At 39.0% G+C, this 27,161-nt stretch overlaps 1 non-coding gene and 1 pseudogene across 1 annotated transcript; both read left to right on the forward strand.

Annotated features, from left to right (window-relative positions):
• Positions 1–26,736, forward strand: part of LOC130980850 (ATPase 5, plasma membrane-type-like) — a 108,510-nt pseudogene extending 81,774 nt beyond the window's left edge.
• On the forward strand, positions 19,180–19,283 carry LOC130983718 (small nucleolar RNA R71). The gene has a single exon (XR_009087696.1). It is a non-coding gene; the product is annotated as a small nucleolar RNA R71 (small nucleolar RNA).
• Positions 26,737–27,161: the final 425 nt, after the last annotated feature.

The raw sequence follows: 27,161 nt of genomic DNA on the forward strand, positions 1-27,161 counted from the left end.
AAGAGAAGTTAGCAAGGGAGTAATTAAAAAGTGAGTCTTCTAACAGCAAGTTTAGCAAGCCTTTGAGGAAAGATGTATATTGTGTAACAGCAAACAATAACTTGAGTTATCATTGTCTGCATAAAGACCCCATAGATTAAGTTCTGCTATTTGCCTAATAAGGATATATATCTTTTCTTGTTCATTTCAATTCCTCTTAGTTTTGATGCTTGCTTGGGGACAAGCAAGATTTAAGTTTGGTGTTGTGATGACAACTCATCATATACCCATTTTTCAAGCTAATTTCACTTGTTTTATTAGTCTTTATACACTTTCTTGCATCCTAAGTAAGTGATTTGGAGTGAAAATGCATAACTTCTTTAAATCAAGCAACCACCATGAAATTAATGTTAAATCATAAGGTTTAAGCTAATTTTAATTGAATTTTAATTGATTTATAAGCCTTATGAATTTAGTGATACTTGGAGTGGTTGTTTTGGTTTATTGTAGGTGAAGAAAAGAATAAAAGAGAAAAGCGTGGCTTAAGAAAGCGTGACCAAAGGAGAAGAAAGTGTGGTCAAAAGTGTGCCGCATGCAATGGGGGAGGCAAGCATTGCCCTCCACGAGGGCACACTGCCCTCTAGGAGGGCAACATAAGGGAACAAGGCAAAGAAGGCAACTCTGCCCTGCCCACTACAAGGGCAGAGCACAAATTTGTGCCTTGGAATCAAGAAGAAGAAAATGTTGCCCTGCCCTCCACAAGGGCAGTATCGGGCTCACAAGGGGAGAAAATCAAAAGAAAATGTCTCCAAATGCTTGCCACAAGAGTTGAACACGGGACCATGAGGAAGCAAGGAACTAAGTTCCATTACCGTGCCAAGAAAGCCAAAGAAAATGAATAAGCGTGTGTAGCAGCCAGGATTCCAACGCGGGACTTCATTTTGGAAACACTGCCCTGCCCTCCGCGAGGGCAGGGCAGCATTTTGTTGGTGCATGACTCTGGCGCACCAAGGCTCAATTCTGGCGCACCATGGCATGATTCTGGCAGCATCAGCACGCACCAAGGCACATTTCTGGCGCACCAATTTTTCCTGCCCTGCCCTCCGCGAGGGCAGGGCAGCGTTCTGCGCACCAAGACCGCACCAGCCCGCACCAAGCCGCACCAAGCACCATTTTCTGCCCTGCCCTCCGCAAGGGCAGGGCAGCCTCCTGGGAGCTATTATTTTTGGGCCGAAAATTCAATTAAAATTCCAATTTAATTCATTTCTTCACCAAATCAAAAGCCCATCCAAATCCCAAAATCCAAGAATAGAAAGTGTATAAATAGGAGCTAGTTTGATGTAATTAGGATATCTTTTTTTTTTTGGGAGCTTAAAAACCGCTAGCTTTGCTTTTGAATTTTGCACTTTCTTTGAGCTTTGAGCTTTTGCACTTTCCTTGAGAAACTTGACTGAGATTTCAGAGAATTGGGGAGGGGAATTGATCTCTCTTCTTCCTCGTTCTTGCTTGGGTCTTTTTAATTTCCTTGTTTTGATTCTTGGGTGTTAAGAATTGAGGAAATTCTGTCTCAATCTCCACTCAAGAAATCTTTAGTTTCTTTTCTGCATAATTGAATCTATTTACATTCTCTTTACTGTTTCTTCTTCAATTTCTTGTCAATTGCTTTGAGAACTTGGATCTAGGAAGGTAATTGAGATCTAGGCTCTGCTACCTAGTCTCTTGAACCCTGAGATCCCAATTTACTTTTGGTTCTTCTGTGAACCTTGCTGCATTTTAATTTTAATTTCTGTTTGAATCCTCATTGCTTCCAATTCAATTTCTGCTCTATTAATTGTGGCAATTCAATTTCTCTTTGTTTAAATTCTGCAATCCCTGTCCTCAAATCCCTTTTATATTCAAGCAATTTACATTTCTTGCACTTTAAGTTTCTGCAATTTACATTTCTTGCACTTTAAGTTTCAGTCATTTACTTTCTTGTTCTTTAAGATTCAGCAAGTTTATTTTCCTGTTCTTTAATTCACTGCAAAATCCCCCTCTCCCTTTACATTCCAAGCAATTTATCTTCTGTTAAATACAACCCACTCAACCAAAACTTGATTCGCTTGACTAAACCAACCACTAAACTAAAATTGCTCAATCCTTCAATCCCTGTGGGATCGACCTCACTCATGTGAGTTATTATTACTTGATGCGACCCGGTACACTTGCCGGTGAGTTTTGTGTCGGATCGTTTTCCGCACATCATACCTCACCCTTCAAATTCAAACCACTTTCCCTCCCAAACTCACCCTCCCATAGCCGAACCATAACCCTTCCCCCACTCCTATATATACCCATCTTCACTCCTTCATTTTCCCACAACCTAAACACCACTTCTTCCCCTTTTTGGCCGAACACTAAGCCATTCCCTTCTTCCTCATTTCTTCTTCTTCTACTCTCTTCTTTCTTCTTTTGCTCGAGGACGAGCAAACCTTTTAAGTTTGGTGTGGTAAAAGCATTGCTTTTTGTTTTTCCATAACCATTTATGGCATCCAAGGCCGGAGAAACCTCTAGAAAGAGGAAAGGGAAGGCAAAAGCTTCTACCTCCGAGTCATGGGAGATGGAGAGATTTATCTCAAGGGTGCATCAAGACCACTTCTATGAAGTTGTGGCCTTGAAGAAGGTGATCCCCGAGGTCCCTTTTTCACTCAAAAAGAGTGAATATCCGGAGATCCGACATGAGATCCGAAGAAGAGGTTGGGAAGTTCTTACCAACCCCATTCAACAAGTCGGAATCTTGATGGTTCAAGAGTTCTATGCCAATGCATGGATCACCAAGAACCATGATCAAAGTGTGAACCCGAACCCAAAGAATTGGTTTACAATGGTTCGGGGGAAATACTTAGATTTTAGTCCGAAAAATGTAAGGTTGGTATTCAACTTGCCCATGATGCAAGGAAATGAACATCCTTACACTAGAAGGGTCAACTTTGATCAAAGGTTGGACCAAGTCCTCACTGACATTTGTGAAGAGGGCGCCCAATGGAAGAGAGATTCAAGAGGGAAGCCGGTTCAACTAAGAAGGCATGACCTCAAGCCCGTGGCTAGAGGATGGTTGGAGTTTATCCAACGCTCAATCATTCCCACTAGCAACCGGTCCGAAGTTACTTTAGACCGGGCCATCATGATTCATAGCATCATGATTGGAGAAGAAGTGGAAGTTCATGAGGTTATAGCCCAAGAACTCTATAAGGTGGCGGACAAGTCCTCCACCTTGGCAAGGTTAGCCTTTCCTCACCTCATTTGTCACCTCTGTTATTCAGTTGGAGTTGACATAGAAGGAGACACCCCCATTGATGAGGATAAGCCCATCACTAAGAAAAGGATGGAGCAAACAAGAGACCCCTCTCATCATGAGATCCCTGAGATGCCTCAAGGGATGCACTTTCCTCTACAAGACTATTGGGAGCAACTGAACACCTCCCTAGGAGAATTGAGTTCCAACATGGGACAACTAAGGGTGGAGCACCAAGAACATTCCATCCTCCTCCATGAAATTAGAAAAGATCAAAGAATCATGAGAGAGGAGCAACAAAGACAAGGAAGAGACATTGAGGAGCTCAAGCACTCCATAAGATCTTCAAGAGGAAGAACAAGCCGCCATCACTAAGGTGGACCCGTTCTTTAATCTCCTTGTTCTCTATTTTCTTGTTTTTCGAAAATTTATGCTTATGTTTATCCATGTTTGTGTCTTGTGATCATTAGTGTCTTAGTGTCTATGCCTTAAAGTTATGAATGTCCTATGAATCCATCACCTCTCTTAAAAAATGAAAAAAAAATTTGTTCTTAATTGAAAAAGAAAAAGAATTGCATGAATTGTGAATTTTATAACAGTTTAATTATTTTGATGTGGTGGCAACACTTTTGTTTTCTGAATGCATGCTTAAACAGTGCATATGTCTTTTGAATTTGTGATTCATGAATATTGGCTCTTGAAAGAATGATGAAAAAGGAGACATGTTACTGAGGATCTGAAAAATCATAAAAATGATTCTTGAAGCAAGAAAAAGCAGTGAATATTCAAAAAAAAAGAAAAGAAAAGAGACGAAAAAAAAGAGAGAAAGAAAAAGAAAAGAAAAAGAAAGAAATAAAGTTGTGATCCAAGGCAAAAAGAGTGTGCTTAAGAACCCTGGACACCTCTAATTGGGGACTTTAGCAAAGCTGAGTCACAATCTGAAAAGGTTCAACCAATTATGTGTCTGTGGCATGTATGTATCCGGTGGTAATACTGGAAGACAGAGTGCTTTGGGCCACAGCCAAGACTCAATAAGTAGCTGTGTTCAAGAATCATCATACTTAGCTAGGAGAATCAATAACACTATCTGGATTCTGAATTCCTAAAGAAGCCAATCATTCTGAGTTTCAAAGGATAGAGTGAGATGCCAAAACTGTTCAGAGGCAAAAAGCTAAAAGCCCTGCTCATCTAATTAATACTGATCTTCATAGATGTTTTTGGAATTCATTGCATATTCTCTTCTTTTTATCTTATTTGATTTTCAGTTGCTTGAGGACAAGCAACAATTTAAGTTTGGTGTTGTGATGAGCGGATAATTTGTACGCTTTTTGGCATTGTTTTTAGTATGTTTTTAGTATATTTGGTTTAGTTTTTAGTATATTTTTATTAGTTTTTAGTTAAAATTCACTTTTCTGGACTTTACTATGAGTTTGTGTGTTTTTCTGTGATTTCAGATATTTTCTGGCAGAAATTGAGGGACCTGAGCAAAAATCTGATTCAGAGACTGAAAAGGACTGCAGATGCTGTTGGATTCTGACCTCCCTGCACTCGAAGTGAATTTTCTGGAGCTACAGAAGCCCAATTGGCGCGCTCTTAATGGCGTTGGAAAGTAGACATCCTGAGCTTTCCAGCAATATATAATAGTCTATACTTTACCCAAGATTTGATGGCCCAAACCGGCATTCAAAGTCACCTTCAGAATTCCCAGCGTTAAACGCCGGAACTGGCACCTAAGTGGGAATTAAACGCCCAAACTGGCATAAAAGCTGGCGTTTAACTCCAAGAAGAGTCTCTACACGAAAATGCTTCAATGCTCAGCCCAAGCACACACCAAGTGGGCCCGGAAGTGGATTTTTATGTCATTTACTCATCTTTGTAATTCTTAAGCTACTAGTTCCCTATAAATAGGACCCTTTACTATTGTATTTTTCATCTTTGGACATCTAGTTCTTAGATCAGATCTTGGTTTTTCTGGTTCCCTCTCTGGGACCGAAGCCAATGATCACTTTTGTTCTTATGTATTTTCAACGGTGGAGTTTCTACACACCATAGATTAAGGTGTGGAGCTCTGCTGTACCTCGAGTATTAATGCAATTACTATTGTTCTTCTATTCAATTCAGCTTGTTCTTGTTCCAAGATATCACTTGTTCTTCAACTTGATGAATGTGATGATCCGTGACACTCATCATCATTCTCACCTATGAACGTGTGCCTGACAACCACCTCCGTTCTACCTTAGATTGGGTGAATATCTCTTGGATTCCTGATGCACGATGCATGGTTGATCGCCTGACAACCGAGCGCTCGCCTGACAACCGATCCAGCCATTCTGTGAGATCAGAGTCTTCGTGGTATAGGCTAGAACTGATGGCGGCATTCAAGAGAATCCGGAAGGTCTAACCTTGTCTGTGGTATTCTGAGTAGGATTCAATGATTGAATGACTGTGACGTGCTTCAAACTCCTGAGGGCGGGGCGTTAGTGATAGACGCAAAAGAATCACTGGATTCTATTCCGGCCTGATCGAGAACCGAAAGATGGATAGCCGTGCTGTGACAGGGTGCGTTGAACATTTCCACTGAGAGGATGGGAGGTAGCCACTGACAACGGTGAAACCCTTGCATAAGCTTGCCATGGAAAGGAGTAAGAAGGATTGGATGAAGACAGTAGGAAAGCAGAGAGACGGAAGGGACACAGCATCTTCATGCGCTTATCTGAAATTCCCACCAATGAATTACATAAGTATCTCTATCTTTATCTTTATGTTTTATTCGTATATCACCATATCCATTTGAGTTTGCCTGACTAAGATTTACAAGATGACCATAGCTTGCTTCATACCAACAATCTCCGTGGGATCGACCCTTACTCGCGTAAGGTTTATTACTTGGACGACCCAGTGCACTTGCTGGTTAGTTGTGCGAAGTTGTGTTTATGCCATGGTATTGAACACCAAGTTTTTGGGGTTCATTACCGGGGATTATGAGAGTTGTGAAAAGTATTGTTCACAATTTCGCGCACCAGAAGCCAATCATTCTAAACTTCAAAGGAAAAAGTGAGATGCCAAAATGGTTCAGAAGCAAAAAGCTACAAGTCCCGCTCATCTAATTATAATTAATATTCATTGATATTCTGGAATTTATAGTATATTCTCTTCTTTTTATCCTATTTGATTTTCAGTTGCTTGGGGACAAGCAACAATTTAAGTTTGGTGTTGTGATGAGCAGATAATTTATACGCTTTTTGGCATTGTTTTTAGGTAGTTTTTAGTAAGTTCAAGCTACTTTTAGGGATGTTTTCATTAGTTTTTATGTTAAATTCACATTTCTGGACTTTACTATGAGTTTGTGTGTTTTTCTGTGATTTCAGGTAATTTCTGGCTGAAATTGAGGGACTTGAGCAAAACTCTGAAAAAGGCTGACAAAAGGACTGCTGATGCTGTTGGAGTCTGACCTCCTTGCACTCAAAATGGATTTTCTGGAGCTACAGAACTTCAAATGGCGCGCACTCAACAGCGTTGGAAAGTAGACATCCAGAGCTTTCCAGCAATATATAATAGTCCATACTTTATTCGGGATTTGACGACGTAAAGTGGCGCTCAACGCCAAGTACATGCTGCTGTCTGGAGTTAAACGCCAGAAACACGTCATAACCCGGAGTTGAACGCCAGAAACACGCTATAACTCGGCGTTCAACTCCAAGAAAAGCCTCAGCTCGTGGATAGATCAAGCTCAGCCCAAGCATACACCAAGTGGGCCCCGGAAGTGGATTTATGCATCAATTACTTACTCATGTAAACCCTAGTAGCTAGTCTAGTATATATAGGACTTTTAACTATTGTATTAGACATCTTTTGATCACTTTAGATCTAAGGAACATCTGGGGGCGCATAGTCCTTAGACCATGGGGGCTGGCCATTCGGCCATGCCTGAACCTTTCACTTATGTATTTTCAACGGTGGAGTTTTTGCACACCATAGATTAAGGGTGTGGAGCTCTGCTGTACCTCAAGTTTCAATACAATTACCATTACCTTATATTCAATTCTCTTTTATTCTTATTCCAAGATATACGTTGCACTTCAAATTGATGAATGTGATGATCCGTGACACTCATCATCATTCTCACCTATGAACGCGCGTGACTGACAACCACTTCCGTTCTACTTTAGGCCGGGCGCATATCTCTTAGATTCCCTAACAGAATCTTCGTGGTATAAGCTAGATAGATGGCGGCATTCATGGGGATCCGGAAAGTCTAACCTTGTCTGTGGTATTCCGAGTAGGATCCCGGGAATCCGGAAAGTCTAACCTTGTCTGTGGTATTCCGAGTAGGATTCCGGTATTGAATGACTGTGACGAGCTTCAAACTCCTGAAGGCTGGGCGTTAGTGACAGACGCAAAAGAATCAAGGAATTCTATTCCAACCTGATTGAGAACTGACAGATGATTAGCCGTGCGGTGATAGAGCATTTGGACCATTTTCACTGAGAGGATGGGATGTAGCCATCAACAAGGGTGATGCCTCCAGATGATTAGCCATGCAGTGACAGCGCATAGGACCATTTTCCCAAGAGGATGAAAAGTAGCCATTGAAGACGGTGATGCCCTACATACAGCTTGCCATGGAAAGGAGTAAGAAGGATTGGATGAATGTAATAAGAAAGTAGAGATTCGAGAGGATTCTAGCATCTCCACATGCCTATCTGAAATTCCCACCATTAATTTACATAAGTATTTCTATCCTATTTTATTTTCTGTTTATTATTAATTTTCGAACTCATCATAAACCAATTTAATCTGCCTAACTGACAAATACAAGGTGACCATAGCTTGCTTCATACCAACAATCTCTGTGGGATCGACCCTTACTCACGTAAGGTATTACTTGGATGACCCAGTACACTTGCTGGTTAAGTTGAACGGAGTTGTGTCCACACATAGCCAATAGCCATTAAATAAATCTCATGCAAATACAAAGAGGGTCACAATCTCGTCCACCAGTGGTCAAGGATCTCTATCCTAATCACTAACCACAATATGAGAATTGGCAAGGATTAATCTCATTAAATCATCCTTTAACTAGTAGTAAAGGAAAGTCAAATGAGCTATATCAATCCTAGTCTATAAGTCCTAACTCTCCACTAATTCAATTAGTGAGAACTAGAGTAAATGGCTCCCAATCATCAATTACTTGGACATTAGTAACTCAAGAGTTCCTAAGTTACCTTTCCAAGCCAAGAGTATAAAATTCTACTCTAAAATCCAACCAAGCATTTCATCAAACACTTGGAAGGCATAAAAAGAAAGCATAGTAAAATTGCAAGAAAAGTAAATCTACACTACTCAATTGCAAGGAATTAAACAACAACAAATCAAATGAACACAATCATTATGAATTACCTCTAATTGAATTGGAAGAAAGTAGATGGAACAATACTAGATCTACAACAAAATATAAGAACAACATAAAGGAAATTACAACAAAAGAATAGAAGAAGATGATTGTAGCAACAAAGAATTGAGAGATAGAAGTGGAAGAAAGCAAAGATTAAAACCTAGATCTAAGAACTAAACCTAATCCTAATCCTTATTCTAGAGAGAAGAGAGAGCTTCTCTCTTTAGAAACTAACTCTAAACTAATCCTAATGAGTGTGAATGAACTAATTGTGTGTTTCCCATGTGTTCTTCAATCCTTGGCTTTAAATAGCATTTTAGGCGCCAAAGTTGGTTGGGATTGGACCCCACAACCCTTGAGAATTCGTTAGTCACGTTTTCATTAAAAAATCATAGACCAGCACCGACGCGTACGCGTCCATGGGGTGATTCGCAGGTGTGCGCAAGCGCCAGGTGCGCGTGCACGTCCATGGGCGAGTTCATCTTCTTTGACTTTTCATGATTTCTCCACTTTGTATGCTTTCCTCTTCACTCCTTTGATCCATTCCTAGCCTTTTCAATATGAAATCACTAACAAACATATCAAGGCATCTAGTTGAATCAAAGGGAGATTAAAACCATCAAATTAAGGGTCTAAAAGCATGTTTTCACATCTAAGCACAGATAAGGAGACAATCACAAAACCATGCCATTTCATTGAATAAATGTGGGTAAAAGGTGATAAAATCCCCTAAAATCAATACAAGATAAACCCTACAAATGGGGTTTATCAACCTCCCCACACTTAAACCAAGTATGTCATCATGCTTAAACCAAGAATGAAGTAAGGGTATGGCATTTATTCAATGGGAACTAACTAAATGCAATCTACCTATATGTAACTATCTAGATGAATGCAATTGCTTGGTCAAAATAAATCATTTCCCAAGGAGCATATATGCACAAGGGCTAAGGACTAGCAAGTCTAATCCACAATTGAATTGAGTTATTAAATATTTTTACAAACTTGCATGAGAAGAGATGATCATAGGTGGAAACATATAATTGAGCATCAAACCCTCACCGGATGTGTTTGCACTCTATTCGCTCAAGTGTTTAGGGTTGATTCTCTCAATTCTCTCCTAATCATGCTTTCTAAGATTTGTTTTTCTTCTAACAATCAACAAATATTTCATGCATGCATACATATATCATGAGGTCTTTTCATAGGTTGTAATGGGGCTAGGGTCAAGGTAGGATGCATATTTGGTTAAGTGAGCTTGAAATTTGAATCTTTGATAAGCTTAAACTTCCCACCTAACCTATGACATCCTATACAATTTCAAAGCTAGCCTAACTACCCATTTTTCACCTTTTCACATACTCATGCATTTTCTTTTTCATTTCACAACACTTATGCATTGATCTTATTGAGCTTCGCTTTGGGGCATTTTGTCCCCTTTTTATTATTTTTCTTCTTTTTTTTCTTTCTTTTTCTATTTTTTTTCTTTTCCATATTATTTTTTTTCTTTTTCTTTTTCTCATCATTTTTACTTTTTTTATATAAAAGAGCATCAATGCATAAGGTTTTACATTTGATCAATACATGAGTATGTACCCAATTCCCAATATTTTCAATAACAATACGAAACTACCCTTTTATTCACCCAATGTCCCAAGGTTCCCACACTTGAATGATACTCACACACACTAGCCTAAGCTAATCAAAGATCCAAATTAAGGACATTTATTGTTTTCCGCTTTAGGGCTTGTAATGTGCTAAATTAAAGAACAAGTGGGTTAAGTGTAGACTCAAATTTGCTAACAATGGAAGATAAAAGGTAAGGCTATTTGGGTAAGTGAGTTAAATGAAATGATGGCCTCAATCATATAAATGCATGAATACACAAAATAATGGATATAAAGGATCAAACAAATCAAAGATTACATTCATAGAAAGAGAATAATGCACACAAGAAGGAAAAATAAGTGGTTATAAGATGTAACCACACTATTAGGCTCAAATCTCGCAAGCTTGTGTTCTTAGCTCAAAATTCATGATCCACAATATATATATTTCAAGCAAGTTCTATGAAAAGTTTTCACTCAAATCAATTGGTGCCCTATAGATAGAAATCTTGAAAAATTTCATTATTTTGACTATGCTTATTGTGTATATGTATGCAAAAATAAGAAAATGCAAGTAAAAACCATAAAATCCTAGAATGAAATGCAAAAGTGTTGGGATTAGAAATTTGTCACCCAAAATCACCGACCGGCCGGACGACCTCCCCACACTTAAAAGTTTGCACCGTCCTCGGTGCATTCAAAGATGAGCAAGGGGGTACAAAAACTCTTCGGATTGCTGCGTGTTCTTAGTCTTGCTTCCGTTATTGCTTGTGGTGCATTTGTCATGTAAAAACAAAAATATACCACCATAAGATGAGAAGATATAAAAGCAAGGAAGCATACATTGTTGGAATGAGGTAAATCACTAGAAATGAGTGAGTGAATTAGTGTGACATTAATGACAAATAAGTGTGTGAATTCTAAATTGCGCGATTTAGAACACACATTAGCATAAAAGGGCGATGTCACAAAAGAAGCATGTACTTCACTTATCCTCGTGTGCTTGAGATGATTTAAGTAAACTTGTAAGGTAGAACAAGCATTAAAGAAGCATGAAAGCATTCATGTCAAACACATATGGATGCGTATGATCATGAAATACAATGCATTAAGGTAAATGCACAACATCATCCATCAAGAGGTTGCCTAATCGAGGAAAAGGATTCAAATCACATGATGGCTAGCTACAACATGCAATTCAAAAGAGTTATAAGCTCGAAGGCAATTCTCATCACTTGGTATTCGCAAAGGTAAGCATGAAAAACTCAAAACCAAGTAGCAAAATATAACCTCAACGATAGAATCCAACAAAGATTATAAACGTTATGATGTTAAGATAACATGCCCTTTTTAATACTCAGCAGCAATTAATGGTAAACAAAAATAACAATCCAACACTTATAATGAAAAAAGAGAAATGAAATGAAAACAAACTAAAACTAACTAATCAACTAACTAACTAACTAATTAACTAACTAAAATAAATGGTTATCAATGGTGTTTGGAGGTGTTGGATGAGGGGTAGGAGGAGGGAAGAAGAAAGGAGAAGGAAAGCATTAGGAAGAGGAGAAGAAACGAAATGTGGTGAAGGAAGGAAATCCGCGCGTACGCGCGCATGCCGCGCGCGCGGATGGTTTATCTCGAGAGTGGCGCGTACACGTCATGTGCGCGAGCGCGCAAATAGGTTTGTGCCTCAGGCCCAATTTCCGCACAGTGCAGGCCTAACTCTCGGGTCAAGGTATGGAAGGTGAAACTTCTCAATCCACGCGTACGCACACATGGCGCGCACGCGTGGATGGTCGAAAACGCTTAATGCACGCGTACGCGCAAGGTGCGGATACGCGTGGATGGTGCTCTGTTTTTCAAAAAAATTTTTTCTATGTTTTCGCACCAATCCAAGCATTCCAAACCTCTAAACAGCTTACCAAAATACCATAAAACCTTATTTAACATACTAAACTACCAATTAGACTCATTAAAACAATCAAAACAAGAATTTAAATTAATTCTACCAATATGTACAAAAAGATAAAATGAAAAGAAGTTACCATGGTGGGGTGTCTCTGGTGGATGAAATTGTGATCCTCAAAGTTGGTCTCTTTGTATTTGTATGAAATCAAAAATACCCCAAAGAGATCATGGTGTGATGAATTGGGATATTAATAATCCCTGGTGTGATCATAACTCCGTTCAACTTAACCAGCAAGTGTACTGGGTCATCCAAGTAATACCTTACGTGAGTAAGGGTCGATCCCACAGAGATTGTTGGTATGAAGCAAGCTATGGTCACCTTGTAAATCTCAGTTAGGCAGATTAAATGGTTTATGATGAGTTCGAAAATTAATAATAAACAGAAAATAAAAAGGGATAGAAATACTTATGTAAATTAATGGTGGGAATTTCAGATAGGCATTTGGGGTTGCTGTGCTCCTCTTGAATCTCTACTTTCTTATTACATTCATCCAATTCTTCTTACTCCTTTCCATGGCAAGCTGTATGTAAGGCATCACCGTCGTCAATGGCTACTTTTCAACCTCTCGGGAAAATGGTCCTATGCGCTGTCACTGCATGGCTAATCGTCTGGAGGCATCACCCTTGCCGATGGCTACATCCCATCCTCTCAGTGAAAATGGTCCAAATGCTCTGTCACAGCACGGCTAATCATCTGTCGGTTCTCAATCAGGTTGGAATAGAATCCCTTGATTCTTTTGCGTCTGTCACTAACGCCCAGCCTTCAGGAGTTTGAAGCTCGTCATAGTCATTCAATACCGGAATCCTACTCGGAATACCACAGACAAGGTTAGACTTTCCGGATTCCCGGGATCCTACTCGGAATACCACAGACAAGGTTAGACTTTCCGGATCCCCATGAATGCCGCCATCTATCTAGCTTATACCACGAAGATTCTGTTGGAGAATCTAAGAGATATGCGCCCGGCCTAAAGTAGAACGGAAGTGGTTGTCAGTCACGCGCGTTCATAGGTGAGAATGATGATGAGTGTCACGGATCATCACATTCATCAAGTTGTTGTGCAACATATATCTTGGAATAAGAATAAAAGAGAATTGAATAGAAAGTAATGGTAATTGTATTGATACTTGAGGTACAGCAGAGCTCCACACTCTTAATCTATGATGTGCAGAAACTCCACCGTTGAAAATACATAAGTTAAAGGTTCAGGCATGGCCGAATGGCCAGCCCCCTCAAACATGATCAATAGCCTCTTAAGATGAAGAATAAAACAAAACTAAGACCAAAGATGTAACGTGGTCAAAAGACGTCTAATACAATAGTTAAATGTCCTATATATACTAGACTAGCTACTAGGGTTTACAGAAGTAAGTAATTGATGCATAAATCCACTTCCGGGGCCCACTTGGTGTATGTTTAGGCTGAGCTTGATCTATCCACAAGCTGAGGCTTTTATTGGAGTTGAACGCTGAGTTATAGCGTGTTTCTAGCGTTCAACTCCGGGTTATGACGTGTTTCTGTCGTTTAACTCCAGACAGCAGCATGTACTTGGCGTTGAGCGCCACTTTACGTCGTCAATTCCCGAATAAAGTATGGACCATTATATATTGCTGGAAAGCTCTGGATGTCTACTTTTCAACGCCGTTAAGAGCGCGCAATTTGGAGTTCGGTAGCTCCAGAAAATCCATTTCGAGTGTAGGGAGGTCAGATTACAACAGCATCAGCAGTCCTTTTGTCAGCCTTTTTCAGAGTTTTGCTCAAGTCCCTCAATTTCAGCCAGAAATTACCTGAAATTACAGAAAAATACACAAACTCATAGTAAAGTCCAGAAATGTGAATTTAACATAAAAACTAATGAAAACATCCCTAAAAGTAGTTTGAACTTACTAAAAACTACCTAAAAATAATGCCAAAAAGCGTATAAATTATCCGCTCATCACAACACCAAACTTAAATTGTTGCTTGTCCCCAAGCAACTGAAAGTCAATTAGGATAAAAAGAAGAGAATATACTATAAATTCCAAAATATCAATGAATATTAATTCTAATTAGATGAGCGGGACTTGTAGCTTTTTGCTTCTGAACAGTTTTGGCATCTCACTTTTTCCTTTGAAGTTTAGAACGATTGGCTTCTCTAGGAATTTAGAATTTCGGATAGTGTTATTGACTTTCCTAGTGAAGCATGTTGATTCTTGAACACAGCTACTTATGAGTCTTGGCCGTGGCCCTAAGCACTTTGTTTTCCAGTATTACCACCGGATACATAAATGCCACAGACACATAACTGGGTGAACCTTTTCAGATTGTGACTCAGCTTTGCTAGAGTCCCCAGTTAGTGGTGTCCAGAGCTCTTAAGCACACTCTTTCTGCTTTGGATCACGACTTTAACCACTCAGTCTCAAGCTTTTCACTTGGACCTTCATGACACAAGCACATGGTTAGGGACAGCTTGGTTTAGCCGCTTAGGCCTGGATTTTATTTCCTTGGGCCCTCCTATCCATTGATGGTCAAAGCCTTGGATCCTTTTTACCCTTGCTTTTTGGTTTTATGGGCTATTGGCTTTTTCTGCTTGCCTTTTCTTTTTCTTTCTATTTTTTTTGCCATTTTTTTTCGCAAGCTTTTGTTTTTCACTGCTTTTTCTTGCTTCAAGAATCAATTTCATGATTTTTCAGATCATCAATAACATTTCTCTTTGTTCATCATTCTTTCAAGATCCAACAATTTTAGCATTCATAAACAACAATATCAAAAGACATATGCACTGTTTAATCATTCATTCAGAAAACAAAAAGTATTGTCACCATATCAATATAATTAAATTAATTTCAAGGATAAATTCGAAATTCATGTACTTCTTGTTCTTTTGAATTAAAACATTTTTCATTTAAGAGAAGTGAAGGAACAATGGATTTTATTCATAGCCTTAAGACATGGTTACTACATACTAATGATCATGAAGTAGAGACACAAAATATAGATAAACATAACATAGAAACCGAAAAACAGAAAGAAATAAGAACAAGGAATGAATCCACCTTAGTGGCGTCTTCTTCTTGAAGGACCAACAATGTCCTTAAGCTCTTCTATGTCCCTTCCTTGCCTTTGTTGCTCCTCCCTCATTGCTCTTTGATCTTCTCTTATTTCATAGAGAATGATGGAGTGCTCATGATGTTCCACCCTTAATTGTTCCACATTGTGGCTCAAATCTTCTAAGGAAGTGTTGAGTTGTTCCCAATAGTTATTGGGAGGAAAGTGCATCCCTTGAGGCATCTCAGGGATTTCTTGATGATGAGCTTCCTCATGCATCTCTTGAGAACCGTGGAGGGTCTCTCTTGCTTGCTCCATCCTCTTCTTGGTGATGGGCTTATCCTCTTCAATGGAGATATCTCCTTTTATGATAACTCCAGCTGAGTAACATAGATGGCAAATAAGGTGAGGAAAAGCTAGCCTTGCCATAGTGGAGGGCTTTTCGGCTATTTTGTAGAATTCATTGGAGATAATTTCATGAACTTCTACTTCCTCTCCAATCATGATGCTATGAATCATGATGGCCCGATCCACAGTAACTTCAGATCAGTTGCTTGTGGGAATGATGGAGCGTTGAATGAACTCCAACCATCCTCTAGCTACAGGCTTGAGGTCCAGTCTTCTTAGTTGGACTGGCTTGCCTTTGGAGTCTCTCTTCCATTGAGCTCCTTCCATACATATGTCCATAAGGACTTGGTCCAACCTTTGATTAAAGTTGACCCTTCTAGTGTAGGGGCGTACATCTTCTTGCATCATGGGCAAGTGGAACGCCAATCTCACATTCTCCGGACTAAAATCTAAGTATTTCCCCCGAACCATTGTGAGATAATTCTTTGGACTCAGGTTCATACTTTGATCATGGTTCCTAGTGATCCATGCATTGGCATAGAACTCTTGAACCATTAAGATTCTGACTTGTTGCATGGGGTTGGTTAGGACTTCCCAACCTCTTTTTCGGATCTCATGTCGGATTTCCGGATACTCATTTTTCTTGAGCTTGAAAGGGACCTCAGGGATCACCTTCTTCTTTGCCACAACATCATAGAAGTGGTCTTGATGGCTTTTGGAGATGAATCTTTCCATCTCCCATGACTCGGAGGTGGAAGCTTTTGTCTTCCCTTTTCCTTTTCTAGAGGATTCTCCGGCCTTAGGTGCCATTGATGGTAATGGAAAAACAAAAAGCTTATGCTTTTACCACACCAAACTTAAAATATTGCTCGCTCTCGAGCAAGAGAAGAAAGAAGAGAAGAAGAAGAAGAAGAAAATATTGAGGAGAAGGTGGAGTGTGGGTTTCGGCCAAGGTATAGAAGAGGAGGTTGTATTGTGTGAAAATGAAGTAGAATGGAGGGGTTTATATAGGAAAAGGGGAGAGGGTAGGTTCGGCCAATTTAGGGTGGGTTGGGTGGGAAAGTGTTTTTGAATTTTGAAGGTGGGTGGGGTTTATGGGGAAGTGTGGATGGATATGAGTGGTGAATAGGTGATGGGGAAGAGAGATTGAGGTGATTGGTGAAGGGTTTTGGAAAAGAGTGTTTATTGGGAAGAGAGATTGAGAGATTGAAGTTGTTAGGAAGTGTGACATGGGGGAGAGTGTAATAGGATTAGGAGGTAAGGTGGGAATATGTTAGGTGGGGATCCTGTGGGATCCACAGATCCTGAGATGATCCTGTGGGGTCCACAGATCCTGAGGTGTCAAGGAATTCCATCCCTGCACCAAATAGGCATGTAAAATGCCTTTGCATACCATTCTGGCGTTTAAACGCCGAGGTGATGCACGTTCTAGGCGTTCAACGCCTATGTGAAGCATGTTCTGGGTGTTCAACGCCCATATGCAGCATGTTTCTGGCGTTGAACGCCAGTTCCATGCTTGTTACTGGCGTTCAGCGCCAGCTTTTCTCAAGGCACATTCCTGGCGTTCAAATGCCAGAATGTTGCTTGTTTCTGGCGTTCAGCGCCAGATTCATGCTCTGTTCTGGCGTTTAACGCCAGCCAGATGCTCCTTACTGGCGTTGAACGCTAGTCTGTCCTTCCTCCAGGGTGTGATTTTTCTTCTGCTGTTTTTGATTCTGTTTTTAATTTTTATATTTTTTTCGTGACTCCACATGATCATGTACCTAATAAAACACAAAATAACAATAAAATAAAATAAAATAAAAATTAGATAAATAAAATTGGGTTGCCTCCCAACAAGTGCTTCTTTAATGTCAATAGCTTGACAGTGGGCTCTCATGGAGCCACAAGGTGATCAGGTCAATGTTGTATAGTCCCAACACCAAACTTAGAGTTTGGATATGGGGTCTTAACACCAAACTTAAAGTTTGGTTGTGGCCTCCCAAAACCAAACTTAGAGTTTGACTGTGGGGGCTCTTCTTGACTCTGAACTGAGAGAAGCTCTTCATGTTTACTCTCTTTTGTCACAGAGGGATGGCCATGTGCCTTAAACACAAGGTAGTCCCCATTCAATTGAAGGACTAATTCACCTCTGTTGACATCTATCACAGCTCCTGCTGTGGCTAGGAAAGGTCTTTCAAGGATGATGCACTCATCCTCTTCCTTCCTAGTGTCTAAGATTATGAAATCAGCTGGGATGTAAAGGCCTTTAACCTTTACTAACACGTCCTCTACTATTCCATAAGCTTGTCTCAATGACTTGTCTACCAATTATAATGAGAACAAGGCAGGTTGTTCCTCAATGATCCACAGCTTCTCTATTACAGAGAGTGGCATAAGATTTATCCCTGACCCCAGATCACATAGAGCTCTTTCAAAGGTCATGGTGCCTATTGTACAGGGTATTAAGAACTTGCTAGGATCTTGTCTCTTTTAAGGTAAAATTTGCTGAATCCAGGTATCTAGTTCATTAATGAGCAAGGAAGGTTCACTTTCCCAAGTCTCATTACCAAACAACTTGGCATTCAGCTTCATGATAGCTCCTAAATATTGAGCAACTTGCTCTCCAGTCACATCTTCATCCTCATCAGAGGAAGAATAGTCTTCAGAGCTCATGAATGGCAGAAGGAGATTTAATGGAATCTCTATGGTCTCTATATGAGCCTCAGATTTCTTTGGATCCTTAATAGAAAACTCCTTCTTGCTTGAGGGACATCCCAGGAGGTCTTCCTCACTAGGATTTTCGTCCTCCTCCTCCGTTGTGCATTCGGCCATGTTGATTACATCAATGGCCTTGCACTCTCCTTTTGGATTCTCTTCTGTATTGCTTGGGAGAATAATGGGAGGAGTTTCAATGACTTTCTTACTCAGCTGGCCCACTTGTGCCTCCAGATTTCTGATGGAGGATCTTGTTTCACTCATGAAACTGATTGTGGCCTTTGACAGATCAGAGACTAGATTGGCTAAATGAGAAGTGCTTTGTTCAGAATTCTCTGTCTGTTGCTGAGAAGATGATGGAAAAGGCTTGCTATTGCTCAGCCTATTGCGTCCACCATTGTTAAAGCCTTGTTGAGGCTTTCGTTGATCCTTCCATGAGAAATTTGGATGATTTCTCCATGATGAATTATAGGTGTTTCCATAAGGTTCACCCATGTAATTAACCTCTGCCATTGCAGGGTTCTCAGGATCATAAGCTTCTTCAGAAGCTGCCTCTTTAGTACTGTTGGATGCATTTTGCCATCCATTCAGACTTTGAGAAATTATGTTGACTTGCTGAGTCAACACTTTGTTCTGAGCCAATATGGCATTCAGAGCATCAATTTCAAGAACTCCTTTCTTCTGAGGTATCCCATTATTCACGGAATTCCTCTCAGAAGTGTACATGAATTGGTTATTTGCAACCATGTCAATTAGTTCTTGAGCCTCTTCAGGCGTTTTCTTTAGGTGAATAGATCCACCTGCAGAATGGTCCAATGACATTTTCGAAAACTCAGATAGACCATAATAGAATATATCTAATATGGTCCATTCTGAAAACATGTCAGATGGACATCTTTTGGTCAACTGCTTGTATCTTTCCCAAGCTTCATAGAGGGATTCACCATCTTTTTGCTTGAAGGTCTGAACATCCACTCTAAGCTTGCTCAGCTTTTGAGGAGGAAAGAATTTATCCAAGAAAGCCGTGGCCAGCTTATCCCAGGAGTCCAAGCTATCTTTAGGTTGTGAATCCAACCATATTCTAGCTCTGTCTCTTACAGCAAAAGGGAAAAGCATGAGTCTGTAGACTTCAGGATCAACTCCATTCGTCTTTACAGTCTCACAAATCTGCAAGAACTCAGTTAAAAACTGGTAAGGATCTTCAGATGGAAGTCCAAAAAACTTGCAGTTCTGTTGCATTAAAGCAACTAGCTGAGGTTTCAGCTCAAAATTGTTTGCTCCAATGGCAGGAATGGAGATGCTTCTTCCATCAAATTTGGACGTTGGCTTTGTGAAGTCACCAAGCATTCTCCTTGCATTATTGTTGTTGGGTGCGGCTGCCATCTCCTTCTCTTGTTCTAATGTTTCTGAAAGGTTACCTTTAGATTGTTGTAATCTAGCTTCTCTTAATTTCCTTTTCAGGGTCCTTTCAGGTTCAGGATCAATTTCAACAAGAGTATCTTTTTCCTTGCTCCTGCTCATATGAAAAAGAAGAAAACAAGAAAAGAAGAGGAATCCTCTATGTCACAGTATATAGATTCCTTTATGTTAGTAGAAAAAGAAAGGGGAGAAGAGTGAAGAAGAATGAATAGTCTGTATAAAGAGTAAGGATAGGGGAGGTGAAGAGAAGTGTTAGTATATAAATAATTAAAGAGAATAAGAAGAGAGAGGGAAAATTTCGAAAATAATTTTGAAAAAGAGTTTAATATTTTTGAAAATTAAAGATAAGATAAGATTAAAATTAAAATTTAAAACAATTAAAAAGAATTTTTGAAAAAGGAATGGGATACTTTCGAAAATTAGAGAGGGAAAAGTAGTTAGGTGGTTTTAAAAAAGATAAGAAGTTAGATAAGATATTTTAAAATCAAATTTTTGAAAAAGATAAAATTTTGAAAACGATATGATAAAAAGATAAGATAAGAAGATGTGATAAAAAGATATGTTTGAAAAAAAAATTTTTTTAAATTAAAATTAATTACTTAACTAACAAGTAACTACAAGATATGATTCTAGAATTCAAAAATTGAACCTTTCTTAACAAGAAAGTAACAAACTTCAAATTTTTGAATCAATCGCATTAATTGTTAGTAAATTTTCGAAAATATGATATAAAGATAAGAAAAAGATTTTGAAAATATTTTGAAAAAGATTTTTTTGAAATTTTTGAAAAAGAGGAAAAATTGGAAAATATATGATTTTTGAAAAAGATTTTAAAAAGATAAGATTTTTAAAATTGAAAATTTGACTTGACTTGTAAGAAACAACTAATTTTGAAAATTTTTGACTAAGTCAACTCAAATTTTCAAAAATTATGAGAAAAATAAGGAAAAGATATTTTTTTGATTTTTGAATATTTTAATTATGAGATAGAAAAACACAATTATGACCCAAAACATAAAAATTTTGGATTAAAACACATGATGCATGCAAGAACACTATGAATGTCAAGATGAACACCAAGAACACTTTGAAGATCATGATGAACATCAAGAACATAATTTTGGAAAATTTTTTATGCAAAGAAAACATGCAAGACACCAAACTTAGAAATCTTTAATGCATGGACTCTAACAAACGAAAAATGCATATGAAAAACAACAAACAACACAAAACAAGAAATCATCAAGATCAAACAAGAGGATTTACTAAGAACATCTTGAAGATCATGAAGAACACTATGAATGTATGAAATTTTTGAAAAATGCAAGAAAAATTTTTAAAGCATGCAAAACTAAAAAAATGACTCAAGATTCAAACAAGAAACACAAAATATTTTTGATTTTTATGATTTTATTAATTTTTTTGGATTTTTATTAAATTTTTTTTTCGAAAATAAAGTTTGGAAAAACGAAAAATAAAAGAAAAATTTTGAAAAAGATTTTTGAAAAGAAAATTACCTAATCTGAGCAACAAGATGAACCGTCAGTTGTCCATACTCGAACAATCCCCGGCAACGGCGCCAAAAACTTGGTGGACGAAATTGTGATCCTCAAAGTTGGTCTCTTTGTATTTGTATGAAATCAAAAATACCCCAAAGAGATCATGGTGTGATGAATTGGGATCTTAATAATCCGTGGTGTGATCATAACTTCGTTCAACTTAACCAGCAAGTGTACTGGGTCATCCAAGTAATACCTTACGTGAGTAAGGGTCGATCCCACAGAGATTGTTGGTATGAAGCAAGCTATGGTCACCTTGTAAATCTCAGTTAGGCAGATTAAATGGTTTATGATGAGTTCAAAAATTAATAATAAACAGAAAATAAAAAGGGATAGAAATACTTATGTAAATTAATGGTGGGAATTTCATATAGGCGTTTGGGGTTGCTGTGCTCCTCTTGAATCTCTACTTTTTTATTACATTCATCCAATTCTTCTTACTCCTTTCCATGGCAAGCTGTATCTAAGGCATCACCATCGTCAATGGCTACTTTTCATCCTCTCGGGAAAATAGTCCTATGCGTTGTCACTGCATGGCTAATCGTTTGGAGGCATCACCCTTGCCGATGGCTACATCCCATCCTCTCAGTGAAAATGGTCCAAATGCTCTGTCACAGCACGGCTAATCATCTGTCGGTTCTCAATCAGGTTGGAATAGAATCCCTTGATTCTTTTGCGTCTGTCACTAACGCCCAGCCTTCAGGAGTTTGAAGCTCGTCATAGTCATTCAATACCGGAATCCTACTCGGAATACCACAGACAAGGTTAGACTTTCCGGATTCCCGGGATCCTACTCGGAATACCACAGACAAGGTTAGACTTTCCGGATCCCCATGAATGCCCATCTATCTAGCTTATACCACGAAGATTCTGTTGGGGAATCTAAGAGATATGCGCCCAGCCTAAAGTAGAACGGAAGTGGTTGTCAGTCACGCGCGTTCATAGGTGAGAATGATGATGAGTGTCACGGATCATCACATTCATCAAGTTGTTGTGCAACGTATATCTTGGAATAAGAATAAAAGAGAATTGAATAGAAAGTAATGGTAATTGTGTTGAAACTTGAGGTACAGCAGAGCTCCACACCCTTAATCTATGGTGTGCAGAAACTCCACCGTTGAAAATACATAAGTGAAAGGTTCAGGCATGGCCGAATGGCCAGCCCCCTCAAACGTGATCAATAGACTCTTAAGATGAAGAATAAAACAAAACTGAGACCAAAGATGTAACGTGGTCAAAAGACGTCTAATACAATAGTTAAATGTCCTATATATACTAGACTAGCTACTAGGGTTTACAGAAGTAAGTAATTGATGCATAAATCCACTTTCGGGGCCCACTTGGTGTATGTTTGGGCTGAGCTTGATCTATCCACGAGCTGAGGCTTTTATTGGATTTGAACGCCGAGTTATAGCGTGTTTCTGGCGTTCAACTCCGGGTTATGACGTGTTTCTGGCGTTTAACTCCAGACAGCAGCATGTACTTGGCGTTGAGCGCCACTTTACGTCGTCAATTCCCGAATAAAGTATGGACTATTATATATTGCTGGAAAGCTCTGGATGTCTACTTTTCAACGCCATTGAGAGCGCGCCATTTGAAGTTTTGTAGCTCCAGAAAATTTATTTCGAGTGCAGGGAGGTCAGATTCCAACAGCATCAGCAGTCCTTTTGTCAGCCTTTTTCAGAGTTTTGCTCAAGTCCCTCAATTTCAGCCAGAAATTACCTGAAATTACAGAAAAACACACAAACTCATAGTAAAGTCCAGAAATGTGAATTTAACATAAAAACTAATGAAAACATCCCTAAAAGTAGCTTGAACTTACTAAAAACTACCTAAAAACAATGCCAAAAAGCGTATAAATTATCCGCTCATCAGTCTCCCACCTAGCGCTTTTGTTTATTGTCCTTAAGTTGGACTTATGGGGAGCTCCTCTCAAGGTGGCTTGTGCTTGTATTCATCTTGGAACTTCCACCAATACTTGGACTTCCAATAAGCTCCATCATTCAAGATTAATATCTCCAAGCTTTGATGGAGTTCTTCACAAACCATGGGCTCCCAATGTTGATCCTCATGTGTTCCCGGATCCCATATTTTGTCTTCACACCCATCTCCAAGTTGATTATCATTAATCCATGTGGGTGGTGAGCAAGGTGAATTCTCAACAAAGTAACCAAACATCCTTCTAGACCCATGTACTCTAGTTATACACCAACCTTTGCTATCAAGCTTTGGACATGTGACCATAATGAACCTAGAATGATGCTTCCAACCACTAACCATCTCCTTTTTACTCTTAAAGCCACTAATTTTTCTAAGTTGACCATCCGTCTCAAGTAAACCATATTCAAGGGGAATAATAAAACTTAAGTATAAGGAATTTACCCACTTGAATGAGAGAATGGATGGTGGTGGCTTGGGGAGAGGTATCTCTAATGTGCTTGCAAGCTCTACTCCCTTGTTTGCTTCCTTGTCAATCTCCACCTCTTTATAAACTTCTTCATTCTCAATTCTTTGTTCATCAACTTCATCTAATTCTTCTCCATCACTCAAGTCATAAATGGGGGGTTGAGAGAAATCTACCTCCACATCACTTTCAAATTCATTGGGAGAAGGTTCTTCAAATTTAAAGGATTCTTCACCAAGAAGATTGGATGCATGATCTTCATCACCAAGGGAACTCAATTCTTGCTTCATTCTCTCCAAGTCTTCATATGGGATATGCCTTGGAGGTTGTGCACATTCCTCCTCAACATCAACTTCAATCTTCTTGGAGGAGTTTTCTATAACTCTAGGTTCCCATGGAGGTTCCGCATCTCCTAATTCTTCAACCATTTCTTCCTTTTCTTCAATAATCGTAGGCTTCTCCAATTGTTCTAACACAAAGTGGTATTCCTCCTTTTCCACCGGAGTTTCCAATCTCTCCTTCATGCTATGTTCCTCTTTAGATTCTCCACATGTGACTATGGGAGTGCTTTGAGTGCTCAAGCATTGGGAGGCTAAAATGCTTACTACCTTGGTCAAGGTAGCCATAAATTCTAGTGTCTCCCTTTGCATTTCTCCTTGCCCTTGAAGTATAAGGCTAAGGATTTCATCCATTGAGGATTGGGGTGGATAAGAGGGTTCATTGTCTTGGAGAAAGGGCTCATTATAGGAAGGTGGTTCTTCTTGGCAAGGTGGTGGTGTGTATTGAGGTGGTTCTTGGGAGTAGTAATCTTGGAATTGTGGTTCCTTGTATGACTCATATGGTTCAAAAGGTGGTTGGTGTGGTGGATAAGGATTAGAGTCATATGGAGGTATTTGGTGAAAAGAGGCTTGTGAGTATAGTTGATGATCATGTTGAGGATATGATTCATAGGCATATGGTGGTGGTTCTTGAAAGTCACAAGGAGATTCACCATAGCCATTTGATTGGTATGCATCATAAAATGGCTCTTCTTCATAGTGCACCGGTGGAGGTTGTTGCCATGAGGATCGATCATAAGCATATGGCTCCTCCCACCTTTGGTTATCCCATCCTTGATACACATTCTCATTGAGGCTCTCATTTCCTACAACACAATTGGAACCAAACTCATAGCCAAAGTGAGAATTCATAATGGGAAGGCAAAATAAAACTAACAAAAACTAGAAAGTAAAGCAAAAAGCAAGATATTCATACTATTCACATATGTACAATAACCAATAACATAATACCATTGCAATTCCCCGGCAACGGCGCCATTTTGATGATTAGATTTTTGATGGTATAGAATTTCACAAATGAATTCTCGTTGCAAGTATAGTTTCTAAACTAACAATAATCCTTTCATACAAAAGATTGTTTGTCACAAGTAACAAACCCCTAAAATTAATAACCGAAGTATTCAGACCTCGGGTCGTTCTCCCTAGGAATTACAATAAAGTGTCTTGTTATTGGTTGTGAGTTATTTTGGGGTTTTGATATGAAGCATGAAAGATAAATGGCAAGAAAGTAAACTAAGGCCTAAAAAGGTCTTGGCAAGGGTTGGTGGTTAAGGATCTCTATCCTAATCATTAACCACAATATGAGAATTGGCAAGGATTAATCTCATTAAATCATCCTCTAACTAGTAGTAAAGGAAAGTCAAATGAGCTATATCAATCCTAGTCCATAAGTCCTAACTCTCCACTAATTCAATTAGTGAGAACTAGAGTAAATGGCTCACAATCATCAATTACTTGGACATTAGTAACTCAAGAGTTCCTAAGTTACCTTTCCAAGCCAAGAGTATAAAATTCTACTCTAAAATCCAACCAAACATTTCATCAAACACTTGGAAGGCATAAAAGGAAAGCATAGTAAAATTGCAAGAAAAGTAAATCTACACTACTAAATTGCAAGAAATTAAACAACAACAAATCAAATGAACACAATCATTATGAATTACCTCTAATTGAATTGGAAGAAAGTAGAAGGAACAATACTAGATCTACAACAAAATATAAGAACAACATAAAGAAAATTACAACAAAAGAATAGAAGAAGATGAAGGTAGCAACAAAGAATTGAGAGATAGAAGTGGAAGAAGGCAAAGATTAAAACCTAGATCTAAGAACTAAACCTAATCCTAATCCTAATTCTAGAGAGAAGAGAGAGCTTCTCTCTCTAGAAACTAACTCTAAACTAATCCTAATGAGTGTGAATGAACTAATTGTGTGTTCCCCATGTGTTCTTCAATCCTTGGCTTTAAATAGCAGTTTAGGCGCCAATGTTGGTTGGGATTGGGCCCCACAACCCTTGAGAATTCGTTGGTCACATTTTCATTAAAAAATCATAGACCAGCACCGACGCGTACGCGCACAACACGCGTACGCGTCCATGGGGTGATTTGCAGGTGCGCGCAAGCGCCAGGTGCACGCGCGCGTCCATGGGCGAGTTCATCTTCTTTGATTTTTCATGATTTTTCCACTTTGTATGCTTTCCTCTTCACTCCTTTGATCCATTCCTAGCCTTTTCAATCTGAAATCACTAACAAACATATCAAGGCATCTAGTTGAATCAAAGGGAGATTAAAACCATCAAATTAAGGGTCTAAAAGCATGTTTTCACATCTAAACACAGATAAGGAGACAATCACAAAACCATGCCATTTCATTGAATAAATGTAGGTAAAAGGTGATAAAATCCCCTAAAATCAATACAAGATAAACCCTACAAATGGGATTTATCAGCCACCCAATGCTTGAACGCTCAAGGTGCTTCCGTGGCCACATGTGAAGGATCAAAAGAAGAGCATAGCATAAAAGAGAGATTAGAAGCTCTGGTGGGAAATAAGGAGTGGGATTTTGTATTGGAATAATTGGAGGAAGCCATGATCGTTGAAGAAGAGAAAGAAGTGGTTGAAGACTTAGGAGATGCAGAACCACCATGGGAATCTCAAGAACCTCTCTCCCAGAAGCTTAATATTGATATTGAGGACAACCCCCATTGTATATCATAGATGGAGATCGTAAGGAGGTCGATCAAGAGATGGATACGATCATTGATGAATTCTTGTCCAAAATAGAATCCTCTTCCATGGAATATGAAGTTGAAGCTATTGAAGACAACTCTACACCGAGTAACATTGATGACCTTGTTGAAGACTCTTCCATTGAATGTGAAGTTGATGTTGAAGTAAATTTCACACAACCTCCAAAGTTTGACTTGATTGATGATGAAGAGGATTTGGAAGAAGTTAACAAGCAAGGAGAAATTGAAGAAAGTTTTCAAGAGGTAGAAACAATTAAGGAAGAGTATAAGGGAGTAGACCTCGCATTGTCTAAGTGTGGGGAAGTTCCCCTTCCTAAGTTGTAACGACCCAACTCCCAGTATGCCATGGTCATACAAGAAGCTAAGTGTTACCAACTTGTTCTTCCTAATTAT

The sequence above is a fragment of the Arachis stenosperma genome, chromosome 5, assembly GCF_014773155.1.
Source record: "Arachis stenosperma cultivar V10309 chromosome 5, arast.V10309.gnm1.PFL2, whole genome shotgun sequence".
Lineage (NCBI taxonomy): Eukaryota > Viridiplantae > Streptophyta > Magnoliopsida > Fabales > Fabaceae > Arachis > Arachis stenosperma.